This window comes from Mytilus edulis, chromosome 4 (genome assembly GCF_963676685.1).
Source record: "Mytilus edulis chromosome 4, xbMytEdul2.2, whole genome shotgun sequence".
NCBI lineage: Eukaryota > Metazoa > Mollusca > Bivalvia > Mytilida > Mytilidae > Mytilus > Mytilus edulis.
In genome coordinates, this window is record NC_092347.1 from 84,272,834 (window position 1) to 84,293,544 (window position 20,711).

At 32.6% G+C, this 20,711-nt stretch overlaps 1 long non-coding RNA gene across 1 annotated transcript; it reads right to left on the reverse strand.

Moving 5' to 3' along the window:
• Positions 1-10,165: 10,165 nt before the first annotated feature.
• Positions 10,166-20,104, reverse strand: LOC139520787 (uncharacterized). Its single transcript, XR_011663957.1, has 4 exons — positions 20,006-20,104; positions 14,360-14,476; positions 11,986-12,018; positions 10,166-10,643 (listed from the first exon to the last, which is right to left on the reverse strand). It is a non-coding gene; the product is annotated as an uncharacterized lncRNA (long non-coding RNA).
• Between the last annotated feature and the right edge of the window lie 607 nt (positions 20,105-20,711).

The following is a 20,711-nucleotide window of genomic DNA, read 5'->3' on the forward strand; positions in this document are numbered from 1 at the left end:
GACCTATAATGGTTTACTTTTTTAAAATTGTTGTTTGGATGGAGAGTTGTCTCATTGGCACTCACACCACATCTTCCTATATCTAATTATACAAAGTATTTATAGCTGTGTTTACGTTCGCGAAAAACCGCGAAAATAATGCATTAACATATATTTATCCATGTATACCTGAATAAATAATTACGGTTAGACCTTGAATAAATGTTGTGTTTATGAAGTATACATGTGCGTATATTTTATTTGTGAGTATGTGTCATCTATAAGGAATAAGGATTTTCATATTATTGGGTCGTTCATCTTTCTGTTGAAAGATTGATTGGTTGATTGGTGTTTTGTTTTGTATAACACTACTTTAGCGTATGCTGACGATTATGATCAGAGTCGAACGCACATTACCGATTCGGAATTCGAACTCACACCATCTGTGTTGTCAGATAAGTGATCACTGTAGATGAATTACTTTATACACAATGTCATTAAGGCCCAATTAATTTTGTTCAGATTATTTTTACTTATATTCTGCTGCCATTTTATTCATTTTCTCACTGTACATTTTTATTGTAAGATGTTGATAATGATATCGAAAAACTATTGCACTTTTGACACAGGTTGTCCCCGAACACTATTCTAGTACAAAAGTAAGAGTATGTGAGCGCATCTCCTAAGTTCATTTATAGGACCACATCAACTAATATCCTCACGTGGTGTCCGTTGTCCGTCGTAAGTCTTAAAAAAGCAAATATTCACTTAAGAAATCGCATTCCCGAGTGTTTTTACAATCGGTTATAAAAGATGTATGACATGTCCACTACAAAATATTCCCATTTTGTTATTAGGTTGAAAAAAAACCCATGAAAAATAGGGTTCATATGATTAGAAGGTCAAGATCTACTATGAATGTAAAAAATATTCGGACAAAACAATTTCTTATTTCGTCTATTTAATTTGAGTCAGTTTAGCAGTTTTTGGATACTGTATTTTAAACCCTTAAAGATAGAGACAAAGTTTAATCGAAAAGATTACCAGCAGGATAATACCTACAAATACACCAAGCATTGCGTTTCCCAAAATCATCAAATGGCTCGTATAGAGACTTTTAGCCAATACAAGTCGTTTAAACCCTATCTTGTGTTTTATTATCTAGAAAATCACAACAGATAAAAAGGCAAAGCAGAATGATTTCTACCAAATGTTTTTTACAAATCATTTATTAATAACAAAGTTTAAAATATCATGTATTATTAATTTTAAGAAAACAGATATTTTAAAGTTATAAAAGTATATGTGTTTTGAACAAAGGTGTTCACTGCGCTAGTCTATAGTGCAAGCCACTTAGACCAGCGCAGTTCTAAAACTGATACTCCTTTATTAGGGTTTGTCGAATATTTCTTGCCTGTTTCTTATCTTTATAATTCACCATAGGATTTAGTTGACACCTTAAAGTGTACTTTAAAAGGACGCATATATATAAAGAAATACATAAAAAATATTTGTAACTGGTTCAATAATATAATAGGAACATGAGACATGGACTGTATATAGTTCATTAACATTCAACATTTCGAGTATTTTTACAAAATGATATACCGCTAACACAGAGATATTCTACGCCTGTGTAACACAATCATACCCTTAACAATTGTTGTAACTGCAGATACTAGAGCTGTTTAAAGAACATCTAACTCTGCCTTCTAAGATATCGTCGCAGGAGAAACCAAAAAATAAGATTTTTTTCAATAAATTCACTGAAAAGGGATTGATTCTAGGATTCTTTGATATTTAAAAAAAGGGTTGATTGAACTAAGTCGTCTTACAAGTAAAGTACTACGTTTCAACGAATGAACGAGATCGTTTTACTAACTAAAGAATACAGAATTAAATCAGTTGTTCTGTTTTATTCATGCAACAACTTCGGTACAAATGAAACAGCATCACTTAAGTTCAAAAATTATATTGATACTGGTTTTTTTTAAAGAAAATATTAAGTAAAATGATTAAATTATCAAACACGAGTTACATTACAAACAATAGCAAATTGAAGACACAACATATTACAAACGGTAATGGAACAAACTATAATTTGAGATCGTCCACGGCTTTCACTGTATGGCAGAGACATTAGGCAATTCTAAAACATCATACTCCATCACATCGCCAGGATTTTCTTAAAAAATACATTGATTACTATATATTTTACCTGTAAATTCTTCAATGCCTAGCTTAAAATAATAATAATTTTGTTTAATCATATTAACAAAAATCGTAATTATACACCATCATATAAACTGCAATGCACCTTCTACTTGTTCCGCATTAACAAGTTCATTACATTTATTAGTTTACAGAAAATGTTAAAGTTAAGACAGGCGGTAAGTTTGTTGTTGACTTCTTACACACTTTTTTTTTAATCAGACATAAAATTATTTGTTCGATTTACGTTCCGTTTTAATTGGTCGTTTTAAAAGGTTGATCCAGTTTCATAATATTAAAATATTAAGATCTTTTCTTCAGAATATTGTACAAGTTTGCCCCCAGCAGAGCTATAGAAAAACATTACATTAACAAATGTAACACGGAAACTTTTTATGAATAGAGTCACTCCTGCATTCAATCAGTTCGTATATCCTTTATCGTACACCTTGTTAGGTAAGGTAGGGAGAAATTTCCCTACTTTTGAAATTATGGGGAAGGGAAGTCATATTTAGTTGGAGTGGAGTGGAGTATATGTTTTCAATACTGGGCTCGGTGGCTGAGTGGTCTTAGTATTTACTACTGTAATCAAGAGTAAAACAAGTAGTTATTACTGTCATCACTAGCCAGTCAAGACTGAGTTTGTGAGTTCGAACCCCGTTCATGCTGGTTCACTCGACTCCAATCTGAATTGACTAGGATTGTCAATTTCCCTTTCGAAGGTCGATGGTTTTTCTCCGGGCACTCCGGCTTCCTCCACCAATAAAAACTGGCCGCCACAAAATAGCCTAAATGCGGTGCTTAAAAGTTAAAACACCAAAAATCAAAATCAATCAAATCAAATCAACGATGTTCTAGTCCTGAATCTAAAAGGTTTGTTTTCCACTTGACGATAATCATACTATCATCTTATCTTTTAACATTTAGAAAGATATTTTAATAAGAACCATTCACTTTACCTGTTATTTCTCTAACTCCAATAGATATAATGTTTATACACATTAACACAAGTCATTATATAATATCGGCATACTTCTTCTACATATTTGTACAGATCGTTTGATTTATAGATTTGTATTAAACATTTATATAGACAATAACTGTTTAGTGTCTTTAAATATCAGCTGTATTTGTACAAGGCTAGGAAACAAGGTGTATGCGAGCTTCTAGCGAGCTACTACACCTGTTTCGAGCCGAGACACAAAAACTAACATATTTAGCATTTATTTTCGATTTTGTAATCCCTTGAGGCCCGCGTAGTAATATCAAAATCACACATTAAGCTGAAGACTGGTTCGCAAAAAAGAATCTCGAATGGTCAACAATAATACATCGCTCAAGATGAATAATTATCTATTTAAAAATCATAATCCTGGTACCTTTGATAACTATTTACACCACTGGGTCGATGCCACTGCTGGTGGACGTTTCGTCCCCGAGGGTATCACCAGCACAGTAGTCAACACTTCGGTGTTGACATGAATATCAATAATGTGGTCATTTTTATAAATTTCCTGTTTCCCAAACTTTAAATTTTTGAAAAAACTAAGGATTTTCTTATTCAAGGCAAATATTACCTTAGCCGTATTTGGCACAACTTTTCGGAATTTTGGATCCTCAATGCTCTTCTACTTTGTACTTGTTTGGCTTTATAAATATTTTGATATGAGCGTCACTGATGAGTCTTATGTTGACGAAACGCGCGTCTGGCGTACAAAATTATAATCCTGGTACCTTTGATAACTATTAACATAACAATTAATTTCAACAGTAAAAACAAATAACAAAACATTGTCAAATTTGAAACAGAAGTGTACGAGTTGTCCTACGCTTCAAACTTGACATTCACTAAACATGCATGCTGAAATTGACATGGTTGATTTTGTAACACAATCATACACATTCAAGTTTTGAAATCGACAATTGTCATCGTCATTGGAATGCAACTGGAATACACATTCTCAGGTCACACAGGTTCAAATAATACTCAGTCCGGCAGTGGGCGGTGCTTTAAAGCGATATCTGTATAGTATACAGATACAGCATAGCGATATCTATAGGGCTGTATTGTAACGCCGCCTCCCTGGTGCTAGAGTCGGCCACCAGAGAACACAGGGTCACAAAGAAAAAGATAGTAAAAGAATCTATAAAGAGTAAGGTTCGACGTCCACTGTTTACCGTCGGACCAAAACACGTTACAGAAACGGAGATCGTATACTTGTGTTTATTTAAAATTATCAGTTATGAAATAAAATGTCTAAATAAAGTTTCATATTTTATTAGTACGAGAAGATATAATCTCCGTTGGGGAGAATGGGTCTTGCAGGCTCTGTCATTGGTCTGGTCGAGTTCCCGGTAATGACTGGTCTTACGTAGACATACAACACTAGTATATTTCTCAACAGTCAAGTCTCAAAGTTGTCACTTATTTAGACTATTTCTATAATTTCCCTATATAAAGATTTTACTACCATATTCCACCTTATACCACACCAACTTGGTATAATAAAAATATTAAGTACCGAGACCAACAACTTTAGCACCGTCACCGACAACCTGATTTAGCACCAGTACCGACAACCTTAAATTAAAACAAAGTTAGCTTTCAACGCCTGTCTGTATTTTTCAGACATATTCCAGCTTCTATTTTAGTTTGTCACTTCCCATTCATTGTCAACCAAACACTCCGTCGATTCTGTTGTTGATTTTGTATTTATACTTTCGACTGACCAATGGCAGAGCTTGTTACATATTGTTTACCAATCAGCAACCATGGATCCATGAAATTCCCTTAATGTTGATATTATTTGTAAATATGGATTGATCTTCAACAATAAAGATGGGTTTTGACTTTAAATTTATCAGTAGATCATAAGAACGGTTTTATTTGAGTTTATGTATAATAAGGTAACTACCGCGAAAATACGAAATCTGTACGTGAAATAAAACTTTTTAACTAACTAATATACACAAATCTGTCGTATCATGGAAACAACAGCCAAAATAGCAAATTACAAGTCTTACATTGCTTGTAACATAACACATCTCAGTAACAACTATCGTTTAAAAATTTAAAGAAACTATACAGACATGGGTTTACATATAACAAGAATGTGTCCAAAGTACACGGATGCCCCACTCGCACTATTATTTTCCATGTTCAATGGACCATGAAATTGGATAAAAAATATAATTAGGCATTAAAATTAGAAAGATCATATCATAAGGAACATGTGTACTAAGTTTCAAATTGATTGGACTTCAACTTCATCAAAAACTACCTTGACCAAAAACTTTAACCTGAAGCGGGACAGACGGACGAACAGACAGACAGACAGACAGACAGACAGACAGACAGACAGACAGACAGACAGACAGACAGACAGACAGACAGACAGACAGACGAACGGACACACAGACCAGAAAACATAATGCCCCTCTACTATCGTAGGTGGGGCATAAAAAGGGGGGAATGCCGGCATTACTTTTCCCCCACCTTTAAGGATTTGGTCTCCAAATACATTCGTCTGTAAGATTTAATTCAACAAGAATTAATTCATTATTATAAGTTTTCATAAGAAGACGAGCATACTAAAAGAATTACGCGAATAAATTCATTAATATTAACCACCTACACTTACAGAACTTGTGATTTCTGTCAACTCTGGTATCAGGTTTTCCATTCATTCTGATATTTGAGCTTGCAAACATTGAAAAATGCTTCTCCAGCAAACTCGTTTCATCATTCTTTGCTCCATAAACACTGACCAGTAGTTCGGTCACTCATGTGGCTATCTCTATTGAACAAATCTGTCGTTTCTATCTATTCCTAAATAATTATTACTTTTTTGTTAGTTTCCTTTACAGCCCTATTTGTATTACATATACTTATTCCACTTATTATATTCATATCCTGGCTTGCAAATTTTGTAAAGATATTTAAGCAAACCCGCTTTTACTAAGCTTTATTCCATTAACATCGACCAATTATCTGGTCACTCGTGTTTATCTCTATAGAGTAAATTTCTGTTTCTATCAATTTATTCTTCTTTACTATTTATTCTTCCAGTTTTGACATTATTTGACATCGCCTAGACTTTTCTCTCTATTATACATGTACTAATACTAGTATTCGGGCTTGCAAACATTGTAAAATGCTTCTCCAGCAATCCCGTTCTTGTCAAGCTTTGCTCCATAGACACTGAACATAAATTAGTCAAACCTGTGTCTATCTCTTTTGAGCAATCAATCACAACATTAATTTACTATCTGATCTGGGAAATATGACATGTACACGCAGCCTTTCTTTCGGAAGGTGCCTCGTTGTGTACCTCTCGTTATCTTCTGATCAAATGTCTACTACATTCTTACTGCTCAAGTCTCAAGAATCATACCTTCAAGGTATATATTTGACTGGCCAAGCCAAAATATCTACATTTCAGTATTAAACTGAGACAGTCTTGTCATGGATTGAGCTTTCATCATCTAGCTCAATTCTACATCATATACTTTTCTATAATTATTTTTTATACTTTACTCTATTTACGAGATTTGAGAACAATTCTCTTGATACCGACTAAGATCGTAATAATATATTTGCATCCTGCTAGTGTGCTTAACAATTGTATATAGCACTACCTACAACCAGAGTTTCTAACCAAATTATCAGCTGACCTTCTATTTTTTTTTTTAATTTCTGCACTAGAAATGACCAGTACAGATCAGTATATTCACTAAAAGTGTTCATAAGTTTTAAACAAATTGCAACAAAATAGTATTTAGCGCCACTGCAGGCCTTGTCTTTATTAATTATTTATATCTAGAGCGGAACTTTCAAAATCTCTGCTACGAGGATTTTACAGCAAGAGGCTTGTTTGAGACAAGGGCTAACCTTATCTTTGATTATTTAACAATCCTTAGTAAAAAGAAATCAACATAACATTTATACATATAAGATCTGTTTCGGTATAATAATTGTCCAAAACAAATCTATCTTCAAAATAAAACACTAGCCCCAACTTAAACGAGCGTAGGAACTTTTTATTACATATATAAATCTATAGTTGCCGAAAAAGAACAACCGTCTTGCTGGCACAACACAATATTAAAATAATAGTATTTATAGTATCGAGAAATCATGCTCGCTCCTGACTGGACATTTGTCCGTTTTCCAAACGACGAAATGCTCCTCTATTGTTAAAATATCTATTGAAATTATTTTTATTTCCTTGTATAATTATTATCTCCACGGAATTGCTGATCATTTTGATTTTTGATAATAAGTACTTTACTCGTCAAAGATTTAATACTTTGTTTGATTTCATTTATTTCCCGTTTCAGATCAGGCTCTTGAACGGTTATAATATCAACAATGCGAACATTTCGACCTTTCTGTATATCGGCAACTCGTAATGCTTCGAGTCTAACAGCAATATGTTCTGCCTCATTTATTGATTTTGGTCCAACCTCTCTTAATCTGAGACGTACTTCTGTCTCAGGTATTGCATCAATAAAAGAGTCTAAAGCTAATGTGTCCCTAACCAGTGGAGAGGTACCCGGATAAGCCCTACGTGTTTCGGTGACGGTGCTAAAGTAGTTTCTTAATATCCTGAGCTAATTCAGGCATACTTTCATTTTTAAATCGTACTCGTGTTTGTAACTCTGCTCTGAACACTTCAGCTCTATTGATTGAACCAAACCTATTCTTAAAAAACGTCACCAAACTGTCACAATCGTGACGATCGACTTCCGTGATTTCATTTAGAATTGCTCGTGCTCCGCCAGACAAACTACAAGCCAATAACAAGGCTTTTGTTTTTGAGTTCCAATTGTGCAATTCTGCTAACAAATTGAAATGAGTTAAATACTCTTCTAAATCAACATTACCGTCATAAACTTGGGGTTTTATTTTACAACTCAATTCATAGTTGACATTTGACCTACCGCTATCAACTGAATTACTGTTATTACTTATGTCATCCCTTCCTTTAGAAAGTGTAAAGGAACTGACTACGTCCCTACTACTATTTTCGGAAGGTTTACATGAGATTGTTGAGACAAGTCTCGTTTCAAAATTTGAGAACATTTCTTGCATTCTATTAGTGAAATCTGACATACATTGGTCTAAAAAGCTTCTCATTTCGAATCTAGCCTCTGTAACTATTCTATCCATTTCTCCCTTACTTCCAGACATTCTAACAGGGGAACTTTCCAAATTATTTTCAGTTTAAAATATCATGTTTTATTAATTTAACAGATACTTTAAAGTTATAAAAGTATAAGTATTTTGAACAAGGGTATCCACTGTGCTAGTCTATAGTGCAAGCCACTAAGACCAGCGCAGTACTAAAACTAATACTCCTTTATTAGGATTTGTCGAATGTTTCTTGCCTGTTTCTTATCTTTATAAGTCCTATGGTCATAGGATTTAGTTGACAGCTTAAAGTGTACATTAAAAGGACTCATATATATATGTAGGACTCTAAAGTGCGATGGGGACGCTAAAGTACGATGGTCACGCTAAAGTGCGATGGTGTACGCTAAAGTACGTGGTTCCATACGCTAAAGTGCGATGGTTCGGGAAAATATAGACGTAAAAATGTAGTTCGATAATGACGTTAACAGTTGTTTATAAACTAAAAATAAACATACCGGAAAATGATATTATGAATATTTGATTAACAATTTTTACACCATATGTTCATGACTTACGAGTAATTGATTGAATTTAACCGTTCTTTGTCGTCTGAATCACAATGTTTATTTTTTTCGAGTGCTGAAAAAAGTCGAACATTTCTATATAAATACAAAACAGTATAGGCATACTTATCATTTTTCTATTTGAAGCGAACGGATACATTCGAATCATTGTTTATGCGGCAGTTGACTTTGTGATCCCCGTTAAAATGTAGGAAAGTACGAAAAGGAGAAAGCTCGGCGAACATTGCATTAATGTCGCATTGAGATTTAAGCTTATGCAAATAAATGTTGCATATTCGACAATGAACGAATTAGGGATTTTTTTATTTTCAATGACAAATGTAAGGGAGGTTGTAACAATAGTGTGAACGGCAATCTACACAATTATCCAAACATTCAATACGCTCCGAATTGTTAAAAATTCATTTTACATCAAATATAATATTGGCAGAACATAAATTATCTTTATAGCAATTAATTTATTACTTGGTCGGACTTGTTAATTTAGAAACAAATACAACAATTACTTCCGCCTACCGGTAAATTGTAAAACTTATCACATATGTTTTACCTAAGCATAATAGCTTTTGCAAAAAGACTTTTTAAACCTCGATGTTTTAATACTTCGGATCTTACCCTTGTCCACATCACACTTTGGTGTGATACACCATTGTACTTTACCGAACAAACAACCAACGCACTTTAGCGTGAGACACCATCGTACTTAAGCGTAGACCATCGCCCTTTAGAGTACCATCGCACTTTAGAGTCCTACATTTATAAAGAAATACATAAAAATTATTTATAACTGGTCCAATAATATAATAGGAACATGAGACATGGACAGTATATAGTTCATTAAAATTCCACATTTCGGGTTATTATACACAATGCTATACCGCTAATATAGAGATATTCCACGCCTGTGTAACACAATCACACCCTTAACAATTGTTGCAACTGCAGATGCTAGAGATGTTAAAAGGACATCTAACTCTGCCTTCTGTGATATCGTCGCAGGAGAGATAAACAAATATTTTTTTTCAATAAATTCACTAAAAGGGATCGACTCTAGGATTCTTTGATATTTACAAAAAGGGTTGATTGAACTGAGTCGTCTTCCAAGTAAATTACTACGTTTCAACGAATGAACAGGATCGTTTTACTGACTAAAGAATACCAAATTAAATCAGTTGTTCTGTTTTATTTATGCAACAACTTCGGTACACATGAAACAGCATAGCTTAAGTTCAAAAATTATATTGATACTGGTTTTATAATATTAAGTAAATATTAAGTAAAATGATTAAGGTGGTACCCAACACTTTCACTAAAATTAATTTGGCTCGTTTAATTTTCATAAAATTTGGACAATGTATTTACTTTGACCCTTTAACAAAAATACAAAAATTTCAAAAATTTTAAACCAACCGTTTTGTCAGAAAAATTACACTGGTTATATAGCCGTTTTACAAACACCAATTTTGATCATTGAGAAGATTAATATTCCCTTTACAACACAATGTACTTAAAACGTTTAGCTGACTTTACAGAGTTATCTCCCTGTAGTGTTAGGTACCACCTTAAATAATCAGACACGAGTTACATTACAAACAATAGCAATTTGAAGACACAACATATTACAGACGGCAAATGGAACAAACTATGATTTGAGATCGTCCAAGACTTTCACTGTATGGCAGAGACATTATGTAATTCTAAAACATCATACTCCATCACATCGCCAGCATTTTCTACAAAACGTAAGTAAGACTGATATATAAATATTATGTTCATGTATTAAATATAAAACTCAATTGGGGTATTGGAAGGCAAAACAGTACAAAATGAAATAAGCCGAACATTTATCCTTTAAATTTCCCCCGCTAAATATAGTATGTAACTTTTTAACCATCCATAGCATTCCAGTTTATAGATTTTGGTTACTCGAAGAACAAATAGAAAATAAAATAACAAAAGAAAACCCACCAAACTACTAGGAAATTCAATACGGAAAGCCTCTGTTTTAATTAAAAGCAAAATCAAACGTTTAAACATATCAAACGAATGGAAAACATCTGTCCTATTCCTGACTTGGTACAGGCATTTACTCATGTAGAAATCTAAGAATTAAAGCGGGTTTTATAGCTATATTAACCTCTCACTTATATGACAGGCGCCGATATTCCATTATATTGAGAACCATGTGTGAACAGAACAAATAGACGTTATAGGTAAAAATGTCAATAATCGGGGCACAACAGTCAACATTGTGTTACAATCAAAATCACTATTGAATTTAGATCAAACAAATATGCTAACAAAGAAAAACAAAAGGGCATACAAACAAAGGACATAAGAATAAATGAAAGACAATAATACAAATTATGACCATAGCGAAATAACACAATGTCGGGAGGTATAAGTACCGAACCAAGCCAAAAGAACTTTACGAAAAAAAGCATAAACAGTTAAGTTAGATAATTTAAAAAGACAAAAAAGAAACACTTTAACACTTAATAAGATGACAAACAATGTCAGTATCTAGATTATATACTTTTAGACCATCCTGATTTTTGTGTGAAGTTGATACCCAAAATGTAAGGTCTTGATATCTTCTAATGATTGTTTTAAGAAAATTATAATTTGCCGGGACAACTACAATGGTTCATTTTCTCCCATGAATTCAATAATTTCTTGTTTCTGATTGATATTTTTTAGGGTAAAATATCGGTAAATGTCAAGACATGATATCAGAAAGCTTTAATTTCTTTAAGTTATGTTGCATTACGAGCTAGCATATTGTGGTATCTTGACTGTGGCTGATTGTTATTTGTTGGTATCATTTTTTGTTGTTGCTTTTTCTATGTAGATTTATAAGATTTCTAGCTTGACGGATAGACGTAACCGACCAACCCGACCAAAGAGCAGAAAACATGATTTTAGATTTTTAGGTTGTGTTTCGTGTTCGTACTATTGTTCGTCTTTTGATCTTTTTCTTTTTAAGCAATGGCGTTGTTAGTTTATTTTCGACCTGCAAATTGCATTTGGATTACAACCGCATTAGAATATAATCAAAGACAGTTCAATACTTACCCATCGTTGAACTTTCGTACATTGGCGTGTGGTCTATACAAAAAAGGAAGATAAAGCAAAGTATTAACAAATATACGTGAATTTAGTCATATAACAGTAATACAATGATAGACTATTTCATCCTGAAGCATATCATCGGATTTCAGTCTTGTGATATTGTTGATTAGCAAAACAAGGTTACATTACCGTTCGAAAACAATCCCTCGTGACATGTTTGTTATGCAGTGTGGTGTTTAATCATACACATATCCACCTTTTCACACATTTGCGATCGCAAAAGAAGTATAGTGGTCTAGGGGTCGAACTTCTGTTTTACTACACTACAAACCAGTAACAGTCTGAAATGGCCTATATCCTTACTCGACTGTACTGATTTTTACTCGACCAGTCTGAATTGGTCTGAATTTTACTTGACATTACTCGACCCCAGTCTTAGCCATACTTGACTGTACTGATTTGTACTTGACCCTTATCTTTGACGTTGTAAATAGTCTGAAGTATTACTCTACCATTATGAAAAAGTCTTAACCCGTTCTCGACCTGAACTTGACCTACTTTTTCAAAGTTTAAGAGTTTAGTTAAATACAAGATTTTCTATCTCCTAAAAAACCTACACTTATACTGAGGGAAATAAAATCTAATTAAGGTGCTTCTTGTTTGGCACTTCTTTTTTTTTTTAATTTTCATCTTAGTTTTCCAAAATATCTAAATAAAAACTACATAGGTTTCATGGTAACATACTATAGTAATATAATTATCTTTTTAATGAGGTACATGTAGCAACAGCCAACAAAATCACTTAAATTGTTCAACCTTATATTAATAATATCTTTTTCATTATAATTTGAGATATATATATGTGATATATATCAAATTGAAAAAAAGAAAAAAAAACTAAAGAAATTAATAAAATTAATACAAATTGTTCTTCTGATTAGTGTATAAATTAATACCTCCTGCTTGGGCTAATCTCATTAAACAGATCATACCTGGTCAGAGAGTTGAATTTTAAATAACATTCATCCAAAATTGCAACATCCTGTACAACTTAAATCGCAAGGCCTTTTGAATTCACTAGTTAGATAATACACAAAGTTTAAGAAAAGTAGGGTTTTCTTTTTACCTGTTAAACACCCACAAGTACTGATGTAATTAAACCTTATTAAGAGCTTCTTGTATGCCATGCCTTTAATTTTGACCAAAAAAAATAAAAATCTAATTGAAATATTTTTTTTTAAAGATTACTGCAACTTTGGAACACATTACCTTTTATAAAAAGTTATCAAGGATTGCTATGGAAGTTTAATTATAATGATCATATAAATGCATAGTTAAAAAAAAAACAGGTGCCATTTCTTAAATTTCTTAAATTGCTTTATATACTATTTGACAAGTATATGTATTTTATTAAAACAAAAACAAAAAAATCACTGCATTATTGACTTTCCTCAAATGAAACCCTATTAATCTATACTACGCTTAAGGTTAAATTATTAAAATTGTCCAGTAACCATAGAATATATCTGAAAGATTCAAAATTTTGAATAACATTGAAAGCATAAGTCACAATTCATTTTAAGGATAATTTGATCAGCTTGTTTTATTGTATTTGAAAGGTTATATATATGTGTAACTGTTGATAAATATATATTTGAAGTAATATTATGTTTATTGTGAATTTTTTGTTTAAATGCTATAATGAATACATTTATATTTTGAAATTGTTGTTCAAATTTCTAGTTCCTAAATTGATAAAATACAATGTATAGATACACAAAATAGGTCTAGGTTGGTTACGACTTGGTCGAGTATGGTGCAGACTAGGTCGTGTATGGTTCAGACTAGGTCCAGTATTGTTCAGAAGAGGTCAAGTATGGTTCAGACTAGGTCGAGCATGATTCAGACGGGTTTGGAATAGTTCAGTACAACTTCAGACTAGTAAGTATGGTTCAGACTACAGTCGAGTACTATCAGGTAAATTTTAAACCAATTCAGACTGGTCGAGTAAAAATCAGTACAGTCGAGTAAAGATATAGACCATTTCAGACTTTTACTGGTTTGTAGTGCTAGCCTATCAGCACTGAGGTTATAAGTTCGATTCCCACGCGCAGGATTGATAGTTTTCCTACCAAAGGTGATGGTTCTCTCCAGTTTCTCCGGTTTATTCCTCTAATGAAAATTGACAGCAAAAACAAAGTACAATAGTGCAAAAATGGCGTTAAACAACAATCAATCAATATTTTTCCCAGACTAAATACAAACCTACTTTTGAGATAATTCGACTTTTCTATTCTAAATAGGTTAACTACTAGTGCACGAACAATAGCACTCTGTCACATTATTTTTATAACCTTGATTAAAGTGTTTTACATACCTTTACATCTCTCTCGATATAAAATATAAATGACAATTGTAATCAGTGCGATCGCCGCAAGGGTACAAATTATAACTCCCAATAAAGGCACTTGCAGAAACAAAATATTGGTGTCGGCTGAAAATAACAAACGTATTTTTTTATATTTATAAAACGGAAAAATTTAAACGTTTCAGTTTAACTATTGGGCTTAAATTAAAATATTGATTGTTTGCCCTTTACCGACCGACCCTATAAATTCGTTGCGCCTGAAAATCTTTTATTTGTATTTACCAGCAAGATTTTATTTTATTTTATTTTTTCGTTCCTACCAAAAATCTTATATTTGTATTTCCCGCTCAAAACTATTTTATCCGGAATTCTCGGGTTTTATCTTCAACGTATAAGGTCCAGTCTGTTTGGTATCACATGAGCGTTTGACATGAACACTAACATTTGAAGTTTCAAAGCATTTGTTTGAAATCGATGTTCAGCATGTGAACGCTTCCTGAAATCATGATATGACGTACACTACTCTGTACCTTTATACTTAAAGCAGGGTTCCTTTTACAAATAAGTTCGTTTGATACAAAATTATCAACGTGTGTACAAACTAAATTGTAAACGGACATTGTCTTCTATGTAGGGATGGCCTTTTGTGATCCGCAGATCAGGATGATTATGTTAACGATGCCGCTATATTATTTATATCTGATATGTCATATGAATCAAAAGTGACAAAACCCTGTAAAGTGGAGAATATCTGGCAGTAAAATCGCCAAGTTGTCCATACAGATCATTTATAAATGCGATGTAAAATACGTGACAATTGTCAGAGTTTTAAGTCTTGTACCATTTTTATTGGAAACAAAGGCACACACGATGTTTTTAACACTCTAGGGACTTTTTCTATTAGTATTGTATGTCTGCCTGGACATATCTTATCAGTACAAAGTTATCTTTTACAGAAAATCTTAAGGTAAGCATACAAGGTACGTAGTGCAGAATATAAGTGCAAGTTCAAACTCTTCAAAGTTCCAGGCACATAAACGTTGAAGATATGCGGCACAGCTCTATATTTTGATATTTGAAAACAAAATAGTACTGTGCATATGAATTAGCTCCACATTCTACGTGATATTTTTTTAAAACTAATAGTCCCAGAAAACTTATTTGCAAAAACAAAACGGACACAAATGACATTATGCAGAGTTTGTATCTATAAAATAAAATATTATACCTACCTGCCTACCCATGACAAATAATATACCGAGCCAAGTTATTTTTTTGGGGAAAAAAATAAAATATTTTACCTACCTACCTACCCTGTTTCAAAACATAGGGTCGGAAAAGGGCAAACAAACACTATTTCAATTTAGGCCTTGCATAATGTATAAATTGTAGTGCATAAAGATATCTACGCAGAATACAGAATACAGATTGAAAAAGATCGAATTATAGGACTTGTAAAAGAAGGACGAAAGATACCAGAGGGACAGTCAAACTCATAAATCGAAAATAAACTGACAACGCCATGGCTAAAAATATAAAAAGACAAACAGACAAACAATAGTACACATGACTTTTAAGGGCATACGATACAGTAGAGATCCCTCAAATTTTTTTTTCTTGAAATTTTGGTAGAAGTTCAATTTCAATGTGTACTTTTGAAATATGCAAAGAAAAAAGTACCATCATGACTTACTTTTTGTGATAATTTGGTTCGAAATTTGTATATTTGGAAGAAAATCCCTGAAATTTCATAAATAAGGACTTTAAAAGAAATTAACAATACTTTTGAATGAAAAGCCATAACTAATCCGTTTTTTTGGTAAAATGTTCCCTTGATCCATTGCATTTACATGCTGAAACAAGTTTAAGGTTAAAGCAGATTATTATTTTCCCGATTTAGATTGCTATATTCGAAGTAAAGAAATTGATCATATTTTTGTGACTATTCGGAAGTGCAGAAAAAAATTGATCGTTGATTTTTTCTTAAAATTTTGGCGGAGTGATCTTGACACAGAACTTGATTGCTTGCAAAAAAAAAGGGGGGTCCATGTGCTTGTTTTTTCAATAAAAGCCACATACCTTGATTTTTTACGACGATTGTCAGTATGGCGCTAAATTACGTTATATTAAGTTTTAATCGCAACAACGTCGTGTAATAGTTCCCGTCGTACAAGACTATATGCTGTCAAGTATATGCAGGTTTTTTTCCACTAAGCGTTGATACTTTTTATCATAAAATTTATAAGATGGTTACTACTAAAATGGCAAAACATTTGTGCTAAACATTTAGGAAACGAAATTTGGACAGGACCTTTTTCATAATAAAAAATAAGATAAAAAAAAGATTCCAGGAGATTACTTTGTCAGATGTACGGCAAAAACGAAAAATCTGATAGAAGTATAAAGATGCATCTCCGTCCGACATTAGTTCGAAATTGATTCATGTACTGAAAGAGGGTAGACAACATTATGTCAAAGGCCCTGCCATGTCAAAATATGAACCAACTATAAATTAAGTGGGTGGTACCATTAATTGACAACCATATAACCTTCAACAATGACAAAACCGGTACCGTATTGTCACCTTTAAAATTTAAATTACAGGGAATACTTCTTGTTTCATAGTTAAAGCTGTTTCGTGCAATTTCTAATTGCCTCAATCGACCGAAAATGAAGTTGTAGTTTATCATTATATTGGAAGTACAGCAGCCGTTATTAGAGAACTATATTGAATGATGTCTTTATCAATACATAAGTTACATTACATTTATACGGCTTATATGTATAATTATTAGCTAACTTGTTTGTCTAGAAGTAGAGCTATACTGCAAACACTTCGTTTGTTCTTCTGTTCGATCGTATAACAATATGTTTGTTACTTTTCTGAGAAATAACCTTACTGAATGACTTCATATTTGCTTATCAGCTTGACAGCGACAAGTTTTAACGTGTGTACACTTTCTGGTCTGTCTGTCTGTCTGAAGTTATTGAACATTTGCCGATACTTAATTTTATCTCTAAATATGTTGAAGTACAATAGGGATATGCTTATACAAAAAAGAAGACGTGGTATGATTACCAAAGAGGAAAATCTCAACCAAAGACCAAATGACATAGAAGTTAACGACTATACGACATGGGACGGCCTTCAACAATGAGTAAAACCCATACCACAGAGTCAGCTATGAAAGGTCCCGAAATGACAAATGCGAAACATCTCAAACGGTTAACATCATGTGAACGGTCGTTTTCTTGTTTTGTTCTATTACATCCAGATTGATATAGTATACACACAAAAATGTCAACCAATTAAACAAACTATCCTGTGACATTTCTGCATCTATTGGTACCAATTTGTGTAAAATCAAACCAAAAATGACACCAATATATTATTTTGAAATCTTGGTAACTGACTTTAGTTGACAATTTTTCTGCATACACATTATATTATATATTTTTAAAATATCAATTAAACTTGGTGTTTATTTTTTTTATGTACCGATTTCAAGTCCAGAACAGTATGAGACACTCATTATTTATTATTTTATTTACGAATAGGGGTGTTATACGACCTGATCTACCCATGAGGGTCTCACACATGCAGCCGGTTTTTTTAAATATATTTTATTGATAGTCTGTTCAATTTGGCCGTACAATGACAATTCTCCATACTGTATCCCTTAAAAGGTGATAAAACAGACAACTTTTCTAATAATTCATATTAATTATAGTACAATTTGTTTGATTTAGCTTTAACATTTATTTTTAACGGTGATATTTATTTTTTAGTCGGTTGAACTAAAGTTTTCGACAAACGAGGGATTACAAGCTATCTATTGTGAACTTTCCATTTCATACAATATTTCAGCAACAACTGCTTATAAGGTATATCAATCCCAGTATATACGATAGTCAGGGCTTGCGTTTCCCATTATAATTTACTTGTAAGAAAAATGTTGTTCACAACAACTCATCAAGTACTAGTATGCTTTATATATTAGGGTTTTTAAGTTCATAATCGTGATGTCAATTCAGTTTCAGACTTCACAATATAGTTCATTGTAATAGACTAGTTGTGTCTCGGGTGATTACTGATGTATTATAATGTCGTAGCAATGATGTCATTCTCCCTTCCTTGTCTATGAAATTACAAATGTCTGTTGTGGAGAACGATTTTGCATTTCTTCTTCAAGCATTTGATTGTTCTCTTTTTTAAGTGTTTTTTTTTTTTTATTAATTTGTCTTTGTTGTGTTACAGTTTTAAGCTTTTGTTAATAGTGGGTTATAAGACTTTGTTTCTTTTATCATCTTGTTTGATCTTGTTCTTGAACATCTTCATGGAATCCTTCTTTAAATGGCACTGACCTTGAGCACCGTTCAATACGAAACATACATTCAGTAAAGCAGTACTTTGCTAAAATGAAGATTTTTCTATGCTATTTTCAAAAATATAATAAAAATTATGGGTCGTCGTGCTATTTTGCAAGCTATGAGTCGTTAAAAATTGTCTAAAATTGTTTAGAATGATCATGCAAAAACCCATTTTTGAGCATAAAAAGAAATCTATGAAATAGAATTTTGAAATAAATTGTGAAAAAGACAGGTTTCATAATATGTTTTAAGAAAATAAAATGAAAAAGTGGCGTCATCGAACTTGTTTTCTTGCTTAAAAGCAAAAATAAAAAAACCAGTATAATGATTTTACTAAACGAGTTATCTCCCCTCAAATAGCTATGTTGAAAAAATTGATTCTTAAACACAAATTTTTGGTATTTGTTTTGATATTTTGGATAATGCAATAAATCAGCAAGTTTTCGTCATATAAATTAACAGTCTAACCAATGAAATTGTACATCTGTCTACAAATTTGCAGATTAAACTGATTGTGTACATCGATAGTAAAATCCAAGACGTTGGTATACCATGAATCTACCTTAAATATTTGCGAACTGTCCTTTGTATGTTTATCATTTTTCTATGTACCGCATTGTTTTGTCTTTACTTGTTTTTATGTAGTTTACTTTGATTTTAGACTAAAAAATAAAAAAAAAATAAAGAAGACTTCATAACATACATGAACAAAAATACACGCTTTATCGTGCTAAGCACATCCCCACTCGTAAATAAAGGCAACAGTAGTATACCGCTGTTCAAAACTCATAAATCCATGGACAAAAAACAAAATCGGGGTAACAAACTAAAACCGAGGGAAACGCATTAAATATAAGAGGAGAACAACGACATAACACCGAAACGTAACACACACAGAAACGGACCAAGCATCAGACAAAACACCACGAGAATAACAAATACATGAAAACCAAATACATGAATTTGGGTTAGACAAGTACCGTACCACGTCTTATCTCAATTTCTCAATAATACAGAGTTTCTGAAACATGAAGTAGTTTTTGTATGTTTCTTGTTATTCCAAGTTTATTTGGTGTTGTATTTTGGTAGCTGTTGTTCGTCTTTTCTTCGTGCTTCTATTAGTCATGATGTCTTTTCTAAAACTAGTTTTGAATTGCCCGTTTGGTAACGTACTTTCAATTATCTTTAACTCTGCTGTGTACAAACATTTAACAAAATATGCTTAAGTTAGATAGTATAGTACCCTTTGACGTTGGTAATTGTATATATATTGATTAAACTTACGTTTGCTCTAACTGGTTTCTTCTGACGTCGAATATGTCGTTTGTAGTGTGTGTTTGTAAGATTTAGTTGATGTAAACGTCACTGTTATTTTTGTGTTTGTTGTTTCTGTAACATAAAACCAGGAACTCAAAGGTATGTATCGCTCACATAGCATCATTCAGTATATGTACTAGTAATACAATGGTACCAAGTCTAACAGAGAATGCGTGTTAACATTTTACTAAATTCGAAACATTTAAAGCTGTCAGGAGGACACATCAAAGTGAATTGAAATCAAGGAAAATTCACAACGAATGTTTATCAACTTTGAGCTAAAAAGATGGGTTTAACAAGATTGAACAGGGCAATGCATCCCACCAGTATCACAAAAATTTCCGTTTCAAATGACATGTTTATTAAGTCAATTTCTTTTATTTGGTGTGACTCTATATTCTCAAAATCAACTGATGTCACTGTTCATTTATTTTCAAAGGGGTGAGACCGAAGGCCGAATCTCCTCTGGATTTTACTAACCCTCTATGGATCCGAAGAGTGAAAGAAGTGAAGCGAATTATGATTTACTATTTATTTGTATGAAGACATATTATTTTAATTAGTAAAATCTGATTTCACCATTTATCAACTATTTGCAAACGAGACAACTATACACAAGAGACCAAACAAGTGAAACTGCGAGCTACTGCTCACTGATGAAACCCCACGCCAA